Raw genomic sequence first — 14,732 nt, 5'->3', positions numbered from 1 at the left:
AGGAAGAAGATCTTTAAGATTAATGTTAAATAATTGTGTTGTTTTTCACTTGTATTGAAATTGTTATTTTTAGTCATGGAAGTAAAAAAGCAGGCTTTTAATTGCTTTAAATGTATGGCTATCCAATATCATCAAAAAATAATAAGTATGTAAGAAAAGGTTTGTACTCTAAAAATACTTTATTTGTAACAAACAGGAGATAAAGAATTTACAAACGGCTCTCAGCAAGGTCCAGCACTTGGACAGCGTCAGTTTTTTTTTAATCATTACTTAAAAATGTTTCTCATCTCACCATATCCACAGGTACATAGTCATCATATACAATAAATCTGTGAGGTAGCATTAAAAAAAATTATTTAAAAACAGATGCATTTGTTTAAAGCAAAGCATTTATTTACTTACCAGGCTACAGGTGAAGCAGCTCTTTGTGCCTTCTAACGTCTCATAATTAGTCCTCATTTATGTCCAAGAGACATAATAATAATCTTCTACATTCAATCTTTTAATCTTTCATATTTAAAAGCGTTTTTGTGCTGCTGCGCATTCATGTATGTGTTAAGCAAACCCACGTTGTCATCCCGTTTAGGCGCATATTACTACTGCGCTCTTTAAATAACCAAAAAACATATTGCGCCATTGACTTTACACTTTAGACCAGGTTTTTGTTGGTCAATGCGCCTGAACACACCTCGTTTTCAGACCAGAACACCCATGGGCGCAAAAGGGGGCGCAAATGCATTTGCTATTTAAACAACGTGGCGCTAAACGTGAAATGTATAATTGTGCAGGGTGGAAACTAGCAAAATACACTTGCGTCGCGCATTGCGCTGCATTGCGCCGGGTGTAAGATAGAGCCCTTAATATTTTAATATGTTTATTGAAGTTTAATAATATTAATAGTATGAGAATGAGATAGTCCCCCCCCCCCCCCAGTTAAACATGAGGCCCCCTCATTCTCTATTCTCTGGCGCCGACACTGCTTTCAATTAAAAACGACACATCCAAAAATTTAACAAATCCAGGTAAGGCAACCTTACTTTTACAATAATAAAACAATCCTATATCATAATATCACATTTGAATGTCGTAAGCATATTTCAGTCACATGTGGTAAAGTACACAGAACTATAAATAGTGCTGTGTGGGCCAAAGCATGCGTGCAAACGTCAATTTCTTGGCTTTGTATAGCTAAAGGAATAAGAAGTACGGATGTCAGTGTGGTGGTCAGCTGTGAAGTGTTTGATAGAAAGGCGTTTGTTTAATCCTATCTCCACCCTGAGGCTCCTCTGGAGACATTGAGGGACAGTTGTTTGCTGGAAGAGTGTCGAGCCAGCATGCGTTTGAGTCGTGTAAGCACATTTGCTGTCCCCCTCCATTGGCATTTAATTCCCGAGTGGCTTGTTTGCTGGTGCGTCCTCCTTGCGAAGTGTGAGGCATGTTATGGTTCAAGGGGAAGGGAAGATTATGGAAGGAAACATACAGCATTCATTCATCCTTCTGAAAGATTGTTTGCTGTCTGCTCCCATGAGACAGTATGGTCAGAGAGACCACCGTATGCTGTAAACATTTGCTGCAGCCTTAACTGTATCAGATAGATTATAAAAACATATTAAAGTAATAAAAAATGCCCACCAATCACTTATGCCCTGTTTTCACTATATTACATTTTAAAATGGCAGTAAAATTAAAATTATCCTTGTCCTGCCGTTTCAGAAAAATGCAGGTCACATGACCATTCGCAGACGTTGGGTATGGCGTACAAGTGTAAAAAAGTTGCTCTAATATTAGCTTGCCTCTTAAACAAGTGTGGAGCAAGAGTGTTATAACTGGAACAGGATGTGCATGTGGACACCCACATGTGTTTGTGTATATGTATATGTGTTTTTTTGGAATCGTGTGTAATGAATAGATGTCAATTATCATTTCACTGCAAAACAAATGGAGCTGGCTGCGGGTATAAATAAAGTAACCAAACGAAACTCACACTATTGTTTACATAAGACACTTGTTAGGTCCACACTGCTGCTCAACCCCATCGTTTTTTTTTTACTGAAACAGGGTCTGCAGCATTTCCAAAAGTCTCTGGTGTAGTGTGAAGGCCAAGCGTAACCATAGCAAAAGTAAAGTTTTAAAATGAAATGGACTAATGTCTTAGGGTAGTCTTAGGCATTTTCCAAACAGAAACAAGCATCCCTATGACCTACTCCCTTTGAAGGGCAGAGCGCTTGAAATTAGCTCTTTGAAGGGTGTATGGGATTTATGGTCTCATGTATGCGTTTGGCGAAGTGACTGACCAATGTTACATTGACAACGCTGCACGTGTGCATGGAATCCAGAATTTAGTTGTTGCATATAAATTTTTTTACTGATTTGTGGCACTCTGTTTGGTGTTTAAAGTATGTTAATAAACACAGCAGCTATTAATATAATATATATTCTGAATGTCCAAACACCTTTTTTTCCTTTTCTATGTATGGGTCAGAGGTTTGGCAAGATGAGAAATTCAAAAATCTTTTCAAAAACTTTTTAAAATTGCATTTGCACAATTTTTATGAAAGTTAAGATTGAATGGACCTAAAAAAGTGTCAAAAGGTGTAACCGCCAATTGCGCCAAAGAATGAAAATATAAAAAAGAAAAGAAAAATGAAATTTCAAAGAAAGAAATATAAAATATTTTATCCACCTTGATGGCATGTAAGCGTTCTCATAAAAAAAAATTAAATATAATTTTATTAGTTATTTCTAAATGTAAATTTTAATGCGCTTTTGTAATATTTGTCCTAGTGATGGTCATTTTCGAAGCACTGCTTCATGAGGCTTCGAAACATTTATGAAACTTTTGTTTTGAATCAGTGGTTCGAAGCGTGTCAAAACTGTTTGAAAATCTGATAGTTCACCACTAGGGGGAGTTGATCACAAATGACCAGTGTCTTATATGTTTAGGTAAACTCGGGTCAGTTTTATTATGCAAGTTCATAAAACATTTATCCTTCTGACTAATAACACTACCATTTTGTCTACTTTTTGTTTATAGACAGATTTAATGACAAAAATGTGCACAATTAAAAGGGTAGGCCTAGTTAGTTTTAATGATTTGTTTGCCCCAAATAAAACTAAAAACACATAATACACTTTAAATTATGTCTTAATTAAGTAAATTATTTTTTACATATTTTAATTAAAATCTTGCTAATATTTTGTAAAAAAAAGTGTAAAATGTTTGGACATATCTGTTTTTACACTATTTTGACCAGCAGGAGTCACCAGCGTGTGTGGTGTTTCAAACTGCTTCGAAAAACTGAATCAATTTTCATAGCAATTGGTTCAATTGATTCGAAGCTTGAAAAACTTCATTTCTCCCATCACTAATTTGTCCTGACATATTGTGACCAGGGTTATTAGAGTAAACGAAAACTATCACCAACTATTGGTGAAAAAACATTTTAGTTAACTGAAATAAAATAAAATAAAAAAAAACTAAAACTAAACTATAACTAAAATGTGGACCTGCAAAACTAAATAAAAATAAAAACTAATATTTCTCTGAAAATTATAATAACCCTGGTATGACCTTCTGCCTGTTTTTTGGATTGTTTATGAAATACCCTTAAATAAACCCAAACTGCATTTGGACCGCTCCTTGTCTTGCCTGCCTCTCCCGTAACACATATGCTGAAAACAGCTCTGTTTTCTAAAACATCTTTGACAAATTATGTAAAAATGAATGTAAAAAAATCATATTACACTAAACTATATTATTGTATATTATTCCACATTTTTATGAATATATATTTAATATTTTTTTTATGAAAATTAGTTACACCAATTGACACAGACCGGTTACACCACATTGACATTTTTGCCTTTATCTCCCAAATATTCTTTCAAAATAAAATAAAACCAGAAATTTTAAACATGGTCCTCAAAAAAGAGAATGTATGCAAGTAATCTGCAAATTTTAACACTTTTACATTTAATCGAACCATATATAATGACAGTAATATTCCTTTAATTCTGTTATGATCATTTTGTCAGTTCTACCACTGCCCCTAAATGTCTTGTTATAGATATATGTGATGCTATATGAACAGTTATTGTGTCACACCTCTCGCCCCTTCATTACAGAGAGCAAAAAAACTGTCTAGCCTTTACCACTTCTTATACATTATGTATAAGAGTGAAGTCTTAAATAATTGAATAGCTGACACGTCTGCATGGCACAAAAACACACACAACAAGCGTTAATATATGAGCAGATACAATCCCATAAAGATGAGAAAATATATGTATCGTTGAAATTTAAATGTATTATTTCTTCCAGGCGAGCCACACAGGTCACCTATTTGCTCTTTTGTTGTTGTTATGTGCCTCTCCGATTATCGAAAAGGATTGATTTGTGTTTGTTATTTTCCTAACCCTGTCAACCCCAGGAAAGCGAGCCGGTGGGAACATACATTAATTAATTCAGCAGCCACACAATTAAAAACAACTGCATTATCATAACAGAATACATTTGCTGTGGCCATCTCACACTGGCTGTGAGCTCTCCCAGCACAGCTGGTGGCACCGGACCTATCAAAGTCACCGGGAAATGAGCTTTCAAAACCCCCAGAGAAAGTACAGGGCATCTGATTACATTAGTGCATAATCCACCAGCCTGCAATACACATATAGTGAAAAAATGCATCTTTTTACTCTGAAATGGAGGAAAGAAAGGTCTTTAAGGTATGGAGACAGACACAGGCTAATGCTAATAGTCGTCCGTGGGATGTTCTCCAGACGGCCATGTAAAAATCATTATAAATGATTATACAGCAACGATGGTAATCCCTTGAATGTCTGTCGCTGCAGCTACGGCCTTATTGGATTTGTCCCTCTGGCTCAATTTAAGCCACTATTAGAAATAATGAGCCTTTGGTCGCTAATAAATTGTGTAGCTTTACCCCTGACTCAAGCATTCAGAGAGTAAGGGATTTGTGCTCTTGTTGGTCCATAATTTTGCTCATCTCTTTCCTTTCCCTCTTTCTTTCTTTCTTTCTTTCTTTTTTTGCTCTCTTTCTTCCATCTTTCACATCTATTGGTTAGTATACACCCTAAGAATACTGGTCTGTTTTCAACTCAGTGCTGGGTAAAATACGGTCAAACAGTTTAAATTTACCTATAAAATTTTCATATTTCACCCAACCTTGAGTTAAACAATCCAGCATGTTGGGTTAACACAAGCCAGCATAGGTTTATATAGGTTTTATATAGATTTTCTTTTGGTGTGTGTGCACAAAGATAACATGCTGAAGATGGTGGAAGGTGCACAGATGAAGTTGAAAGGTGATATTGCTGGAGGGATGTGACTTAAAGCACAAAGATAAGTAAATGTAAAGTATTATCATATCTCACATACAGCTTCGGAAAAAAAGAAAAGACTACTCCAGTTTTGACATTAATCGTCATTTCTAGATGTATTGTGACCATTTTAAGTCCAGTGTCTTTTGAATTTCAACAAAAGCAAAGCTCGGGAGTGACATAAAGGCATCCAACATCAAATGTCAAAGATGGAGATCATGACAAGACCAATGTAAGATGTGACTAAAAATCTGGGTTTTTAAAAAAAATCTAAAATGCCTGTAAAAATATTAGTATTTTGTTGTTAAGAAATTCATTTGAACTTGTTTTTTCTGCAGTATTGAAGATCTAAAAACATCGCATCTTTTTTGTTATTTTGACCAAGCTTTCCTCAATTCAATTTTCAATATATAAATGAAAATAAAAACATAATTGTATTAAGATTTTGGCTGTAGTTGACAGAATGAAACAAAAATGATCATTTTATTTATACCTATAAATACTAAATCTAGAAAAACTGAAAGGGACCTTTTTTTCTGCGGCTGTACAGTATGTGGACATCTATTAGCCAGGTTAATTTGGCATAAAAAGAAACATCAAAGGCTGTATGAAAGCAATGCTGTTAATCAATCATCAAGTGTATGTGTCTGTGTAAAAGGAGTCTTAATAATGTCTTATTACACATCTAAGTATAGGGTTGGTAGGGTTACGACAAGGGTATAAATATTCTAAATGATTGTTTAATCCTTCCAGAGTCCAGTGTGTGTATTTTTAGCATTTGGGCAATGGGTTGATTTGGATTTGGAGGCTCATGACCTTCATTCGCACAAGCTTTTGATGTCAATAAGATAGGGTGATGTCCCATTTGTCATTACAGAATTCAAAGAGGTGTTTACAAATGCCCTCATTGCACCAAGATGTTCCACTGAATGTGGTTAAAACACAATGGTTACATTTTTTTTCTTTTTTGTGTAGTTTGATATGTGATATGAACATTTGGCCAGAAACCTCACATTTTACCCAATTCTGTTTTTTTTCATTACTGTATGTTTTTTTTCTTAAGGATTACTCCACTTTCATAAAATGTACTCACCCCCATGTCATCCAAGATGTTTATTTTTTTCTTTGTTCAGTCGAAAAGAAATACATTTTTGAGAATACATTCCAGGATTTTTCTCCATAGTTGACCTTGCAGTTTTAAATGCAGCTCCACTAAATTCCTAGCCTGGTCTAACCAGACTCTCGTACATTCATTTCATTTGTACAGAGAGTCTGGCCACGCTCCATTGCAAAGTGTTACTTCCGTTAAGGAGGGTCCTCTGTTGAAGTTTAAAACTATTGGATCTGCCCAGAGTCACACAGGATCTGCCATACGCAAAACGGAACTCTACACAGCAGTCCCAGACATTGTACTGAAGCAAAATGAAAATTAAGCGGAAGCACGTAGGAGGGCGGAGCCAGGCTACTAAATTCCATTATATTAAGTTATTTCTTTTTATTATTGTATGTTTATATATTTAAAGAAGAACATTGGATCTCATTCATTAAGCATGTGCATGAGATGTGCGTACGTATGTTTTCACAAACAAATCGTGATTCAACAAAAACATTCGTATCAAAATGTCTTCTAAATGTACGCAAAAAAAACTAAAATCACTCATACGCAATAATCACGTACACTATAATAAAATATTAGGCTATAATTATAATGTTTATAATAATGTTGATATATAAAATTTACATGATCATATTTTATATTATTTTCTGTATTATATATTATTAAACATAATCTATATTATTATTATTATTATATACATTATATTATATATTATTATAGCCTACTTATTTTTTCTATAAACATATAAAGAAGATGCGCGTAATGACAAATCTTCACGCTTTCCTTCCTCACTTTTTAAATCTCTATTTGAAACTCTGCTTAACGCCTAATGTAAACGTCATGTAAATTTAATGAGAAGTCCAAACGTCAATCACGTGTTCTTCTGTCTGTTTTATTTTAGATACAGATGCGCGTCTCTGTCAATTAAAGGTCATATTTGTTTTAAACCCAATCCAATACTTCTTTAATGTTACTCCGGTCGGTGGACAGCACAGGCATCCTCCAGCAACAACAAAACCTCCAAAAAAAGCAAAGCAAAACATAACTTTACCGATAATAAATAATGAACGACCAATGTCGCACACCTGTATGTTCCGGTTAGGTGCGTTGGATAAAGAGACAATAATAGTCCACCAAACATATATACACAAGAGATATCCCGCACACTAATAACTTGCAAAATATTAAATTAATTTATTGCGACGTTTCGACCGTAAGATCCTCTTCAGGCATATGAACATGACAATGGTATCACAAAGTATTTTAAAAAGTATTTTAAAAAGTATTTTTAAAAATTCATAGTCTATGAATTTTTAAAATACTTTGTGATACCATTGTCATGTTCATATGCCTGAGGAAGATCTTACAATCGAAACGTCGCAATAAATTAATTTAATATTTTGCAAGTTATTAGTGTGCGGGATATCTCTTGTGTATATATGAAAAACTCCTCTAAAATTTTCTGTGGACCAGCGCTGCGCTGCGGAAAACCCTTATATGGAGCTGGTTTGGGCGTGTTTTATACAAATTACCAACCTCGTGCCCGCGGCTGCTCATGTTGAACACTCCAAATTCACTAACGTAAGAACAAGTATAACACTGTAAAACCTAACAGTTAACTTAACTCAAACCATTTAAGGAAACCGGTTGCCTTAAACCATTTAAGTTTTAAAACACATAAATTTGAGTACTGTGAACTTTAGTCATGCAATTATGCACTTATATTTAAGTAATGTGAACTACTTGTGCATAACTGCATATGACTCAATTTGTTTATCAAATCCGTGGGAACTTTTGAGGTAATGTAAGTACACGACTGCATGGAATATATCACACTGTGTTATGGATATTTTTTACAAAACAATCTTACATATTGTGGCTTTAAATGAATGTGTGCAGTTACACTACTTTCTCCTGTTCCTGCTCAACATAGAGAGACAGCAGATGTTTGGCCATTCGTACTGTAAAAAGGTGTAAACACTGCGGCTCTGTGGTGCTATCAAAACATTACACTTTTTGTAGACAGCAGACAGCACTCACCTTTCCAATGATGTGAGTTGAGGAGAGGACTATTTGTTTGTTTGTTTGTTTAGATAAATGAAAAACATTGTGTGAAAGCAGTCATTTTGTGATTCCTTCTGGCAACGGAAGCCTCTTCTGTGTCTCACAGTGCGATGTTTGTCTCACTCGTGTGTTTGTCTGGGTCAGAGGTGAGAGGTCATGGGTGTTCTGTCAGGATTCACTTATCAACCTGTATTTATAACCATTCATTTATGAACAGACAGCCTGGAAACCTCTGATCCCTGACCATCACTCTCATCACCTGCTCACCTCCTGGACAACAACATCCCTTTTTATGTCACCTTAAATGACCTTCAAACACCTAGTAGACCTTACAGGAAGACATTTTTAATAATGTTGATATTGTAGTGGTGGAGAGGATTGTCAGTGCTTTATAAGAGCAGGTGTTCACAAATAAACATGACCACTTTAAGTGGTTTATTTATCCATAAGGATGTGCTTTGTTTACTTTCCCATAGCATTAAGCATGAAGAGTTGATTTTGCTTTGATCTGTGACCTGCTTTGCATTTGGTTGTGCGACCTAAGTAACCTGACCCTGGAATAGATAATGAGGTCAGAGTCAGGGTCACGGCAAGCTCTGGGTAAACAACAACATGGGTTTTTCTGACGGATGGTAACCTTGGGAGAGGCAAAAATGCCCAGATTTACTGAAGATTCCTTTATATGAAGATTCCTCATACACCACAGACCTTGTCACAGTATGACTAAGGATGAGGAAGACACAAAATGCAAAGGGATCAAGTAGCAACTTTAATAAAATAACACAAAAGAGGCCATTTATCATCATTAACAGAGCATACAAAACAAACATACACCAGACCATGAACACAGAGAACTCAAGTCTTAAATACTGATGTAAATCACAAATGTGTTGTGTTGATTCACCTGTTTGATGCCAGACATTTTCGAGTGAGTCATTTCTGCTGTTCAGTTTCAGTACTTATTATTTTTTAACTGAAAGGATTTGAATCGTCATGCTATGACCCATTACAGTTTCAATCTCTCAGCAAATAATACACCTACAAGCTGCGGTCGTACAAAGTATGGGCTTGTAGAGGAAAAGTTATTCAGCATATCACATACGTCTAGACAGATTTTGGCCTTCCTAGTTCATCTGTCTCACCATTGTACAGTACACATGTGCGTTTGTGTGGACATTGTTGTGTGCGTCTGGTACACAACATTTGGTTAAACATGGGCACCCCAGCCATCTGCATCTAGTGCCTTACCAGGAGGTTTATACAGACTGTCATGCATTGAATACAGGGCACACAGAATGGCGCACACAGCCCAGGATCTAGAAATCAAAGCAAGGAATATATTGGAACTTACAATGTATGAAATATTACAACCAGGGTTGGGCAAAGATACATAAAAATGTATTTTAAAATAAAATACCAGATACCTTAGTTTTAAGTATATCAAAATAAACTACAAAATACAGCAGCCAAAATAAACTACTGTATTTTTGTATTTTGAAAGTACTAAAAAATACTTTTACAAGGGAGCATGACATTTCTTAGCAAACATTCCATCAGTTGGACTATTTGATCTATTGCTTCACCATTACATTGACTCATGCAAAAATCTGACATATGCAACCGGTAACGAAGGGCCTACTTTGCATTAGCAACACTGACAAACAAGTAATTCATGTAAGGACAACTGGTGGCACATGTATTTTTAACAAATTATTCATTTGATTGTTATCATAAATATACTAATATATTGGCATTCATGCAATAGTAGACTGTACAAATAATGCCACATGGCGTTAAAACAACTTACTTTTTAATTAAAGTAACACAACAATATGTGTTGATTTGACAAAAATGCTACAATACTAAGCAATCAATTTTTATTTATTAAAAACTGGACACCTATTTAAAAGGCGTTTGACACAGTGAACCATCAAGTATTGCTGACTAAACTCACATATTTTAACTTTTCTACAGATGCTTTATCATGGTTTCAATCTTATTTATCAAATAGAACACAATGTGTAAGTATAGATTGTTTAAAATCCTCTTCCCTTAGTAATCATGTTGGAGTTCCGCAGGGCTCAATTCTTGGGCCTCTATTATTCTCTATGTACATTAATGACCTTCCAACTGCTTGTTTTGAAATAAAGTTTAAAACTGGTTAAATCAAATTTATCTCATTCTTAATACCAAAAAGACTGTTGTGATGTTTACAAAAAATAATGTTAAACCAAAAACTTTAGAATTTGACAGCAAGAAGCCCACTGAAAATTTACCAACAAGACGTAGATCTTCTGTGTTTTTGGGAGGTGACGAATTGGAGTTGGTAGACCAGTTTAAGTTTCTTGGGGTTATACTATTCAAACCTCATTCACAAAGAACATAAAAAGGTAACTAAAGCCATACAATTTAATTTACAAAATTACAAACAAAAAACTTTTATTACAACAGAGGCTGCCAAATCTTATCTCCACTGCATGATTTTTTTTTCATATTGAATACTGCTTCACAGTTTGGTCATTTGCTAGTGTCACTGCATTAAAACCTATTGATCAACTTTATAAAAAAGAGCAGTAAAGGTATTTGATAGGAAACCACAGTTGTTTCACCTTTGTTCAATTCTAGAAAAGTATAAATTATTAAGTTTTGAAAATCTTAATGTTTTAAACGCAGCTGTGTTATCTATAGGTCAGTGAATGGAATGGCCCACCACCCCTGGGGGACTTTATAAAAAAGAGATATAGCAAGACTAGTATGAGGTCAATTACTCGAGGGGACTGTGATGTACTTTTTAGAAAGTCTACGTTTGCACAAAATGTCCTCTCTATTAAAGGCTGCATAGATTGGAACAGTATGTCAATGGAAATTAGAAGTAGTCCTACATTTGTATCATTTAAGAAACAGCTTAAAAGATGGCTGAATAATAATAAAAGATGTGAACATTGGGTATAAAGGTAGATTTCGATAGGTAGACAGATAGGTAGATTTATTTTATTTTTGATATAATAACAAGCATTTACTTACCTTAAATAATTATTACTAGTATTTTATATAGTTTAGGTACTTTTAATGTTTTTAGCTTTATCGGTTTATTTATTGTTATGCATGTTGTTTGTTTGTCTTGTTTTTATTTTGTATTTATTGGTATGCCTGGGACTACGAATGGAAATTAGCATTGTGCTAAATCCAGCGTATTTACCTCAACTTTGATTGTACGTTCATTAATATGCATTGCCCCATCTAAATAAAATAAAAAAGTTCAAACACAAACATTTAATAATTTCAACAAATATTAAATGATCAATATGTTTAGATTTTAAATGTAGCCAAAATTGTATTGAATTTCTATGAATTCATCACTTCTATTTTACAGTATTTTAAAAATACTAAAGTATTTTAATACAAAATACGAAGGCATTTTGATCAACCCTATCCAATACAAATTACAAAATACTGTTTTGTATTTGAAATATGTATTTAAAATATATGTATCAAAAATACTGCCCATCCCTGATTACAACTATGAGCTAAATTCAGTATAGAAAAGCTCAAGTTAGTGTAGTGCATTCTGGGTATTTAGCATCAGGATTAAAGCGAAATACAACCAGTGGTTAGAGTTTAGTAATACAAGTCCATGAAGATAGGATATTCAATGAGGGGAAAAATGGATTGAAGAACTTGATTTTATCATTCAGAAAGTGATTGGGTGGTGAAAAGCAATATTTGACAGGTGGTTAGGGAGGAGAAGTAAAATATGATTGCTTGGTGACATTAGTCAAAAAGGAAAGGAGTTTTAAAGGAGGAGCAAGCTATATTGATACATCATATGATAGATATAATCATAAGCACAGCTGAATTGTTAACAATAACCTGCAAGGTTTATTGCACATCAAATTGATTTAATTGTGCTCTTTGTTTGTATCTAGTACGTAAGCGATAATGTAGGCAGGATGTTGTTATCGCAGAAATAAGCCCCGACAGTGTGATCAGTATCGTACTGAAGGGGCTTATTTCGCGGAAACAATTGCCTGCCTGCACATTATTATGCTTATAATGCGGCTATTTATCTCATAAGTAAGGTAAGGAACATTAAACATTGATTTGAAATATTTTATTTGCTCATTTTTAATGAATGCAAAACTTCTGTGAGGAAAACCTGTTTACTTTCAGCTTTAGGATAAAACAGGATGTTCAAATGCCACAAACACACTATTTGGTTTAATCATTTGTAAATATAATGTTTTATATTTTATTTAAATAACATACTTATATACATTTTTGGTTAAAAACAAATTACCTTATGATTTGCAGCATCCAGGTTACCATATGTTATTGTTTTTGAGCAGTTGTTATTTAGGATTATACAACAATTCTTTCTGGTTTTCGAATCTGATTAGCTAAGATCCCTTCCCAGCCGTGTGATATTCTACTGATAACATAACAGTAGCCGCTTCACTATTTGTATCATTCTGCCACCTACTGGTCATTTAAGAATTAGTGAGGGAGGGTTCCTTAAACATACACACGTCCATGGGCACAAGCATTGTTTTTAAACACTTTCCGTGTGTCTCAATAAGGTCCCTACCTTGTGAATCAGTCTGTGAATCCGGGTCGGATGTGATTATCCCTATGCCCTAATCCCTTCGAATATCAGAGCTCTTGGATATAATCTTTTGAGGGAGTATCGCAATAAAGGCACATTGTGTGGGCGATTAAAATACACTTGGCGAATAAAGCAATTAAAACAATAATTTTCTCTTCATCTGGAGCGTCTGTTTATGCGTCTTTTCTCCCCAAAGTGCCCTTAAAAGGATGCAAAAACGCCGTTTGGAACTGCAGGTAAGGACACTGGTTCACTATGGCCCTGTCCCAAATGGCACACTCTGGACTTGTGGACTTCCTCAGAGTCCACACTTTGATGACATCATGTAGTGCAGACTTTACAGACGGGCGCACCGGAGTCGTATTTTAGGACAGACTCGAGCATCACCCCAGAAATAGGAAGAGAAATTGCCCATCGGTGTGAACTCCCCCCATCCGTTGTCTGATTGCTCTTCCTCGAAGACCCCATCAAGGGTGCAAAAAAGGGCGCTGATGAGCACACTTAGTAGCCTAAAAATGACAGATGGGACTCCCTACGAACTCGAAGACTAAGTGAGCATGAGCACGTGCAATTTAGGGCCACAAGACTGAAAGTTCACATGAAGTGGATACTTCCAGCAGGGTAATAAACCATGTGGCGGTTCCCTGGACAGAGCTTATCCTAGTTCCAGACTAAAATGCATGTTTGAGTAGCTTTAATTTCAAAACACCTTGTAATAACATATTATAACATATATCAGCAATGTTGGGGAAAGTTACTTTCAAAGTAATGCATTACAATATTAAGTTACTCCCCAAAAAAGTAACTAATTGTGTTACTTAGTTACTTTTCATGAAAAGTAATATTTACGTTACTTTTAAAGTTACTTTTGCTTTACTTTTTCTTACTTGGCTGAGGCTTGATATCTTTCAGGCTGTGTAGGTGTTTTTTTATGACTGGGAAGTTCTGCATCCAGAAATTGCATATTTTAATAGCAAAAATGTCAAGCTCATTGTCAATGTTCCCACTCAGGCGCAATCACAAAAAGTGCGTAATTCTATGTGACTACGTTCACTGTAATTCAGTAAATATTTTTTATTGAATTATTTAAACTGAAAAGTAACTTGCATTACTTTTTTTAAATAACTCAAATATTAATGTGTACATTTATAAAGTAATGTGTTATTTTATTCGTTACTTCAGAAAAGTAATATTATTATGTAATGCACGTTACTTATAATACATTACCTAACACTGTATATCAGTGCCATTGTTTTGTCTCAAGATGCACACCAGTATAGTTTTTTGAATGGTTTGTTTGTAAAAGCTTCTTAAATGTCCTAAAATAACTAAGGCCTAGTCCTGGATTCTAAATTCTGGATTCTGAAATCTAAACCCTGTCCAGGAAACCGCCCCTATGTCCAACCCATTCTCACTCCCCAAGGTGTCAAAATCTGAAGCATGTTCAAACGCCTTCAGCGTCAGTATGAAAACACGAAGGGTGCGCCCATGCGTCACTATATCGATGAAATGGGACCTCCGTTGATTTCGTGCTAATCCCTCAGCGTCGGATATAGACGAAAGGGAATCCCGGGAGGTGATGCCGTCATGTTATGCGACGATCGGCAG

This window comes from Misgurnus anguillicaudatus, chromosome 17 (genome assembly GCF_027580225.2).
Source record: "Misgurnus anguillicaudatus chromosome 17, ASM2758022v2, whole genome shotgun sequence".
Classification (NCBI taxonomy): domain Eukaryota; kingdom Metazoa; phylum Chordata; class Actinopteri; order Cypriniformes; family Cobitidae; genus Misgurnus; species Misgurnus anguillicaudatus.
The sequence above is the reverse complement of the archived record's forward strand: the minus strand, read 5'-3'. Positions refer to the sequence as shown.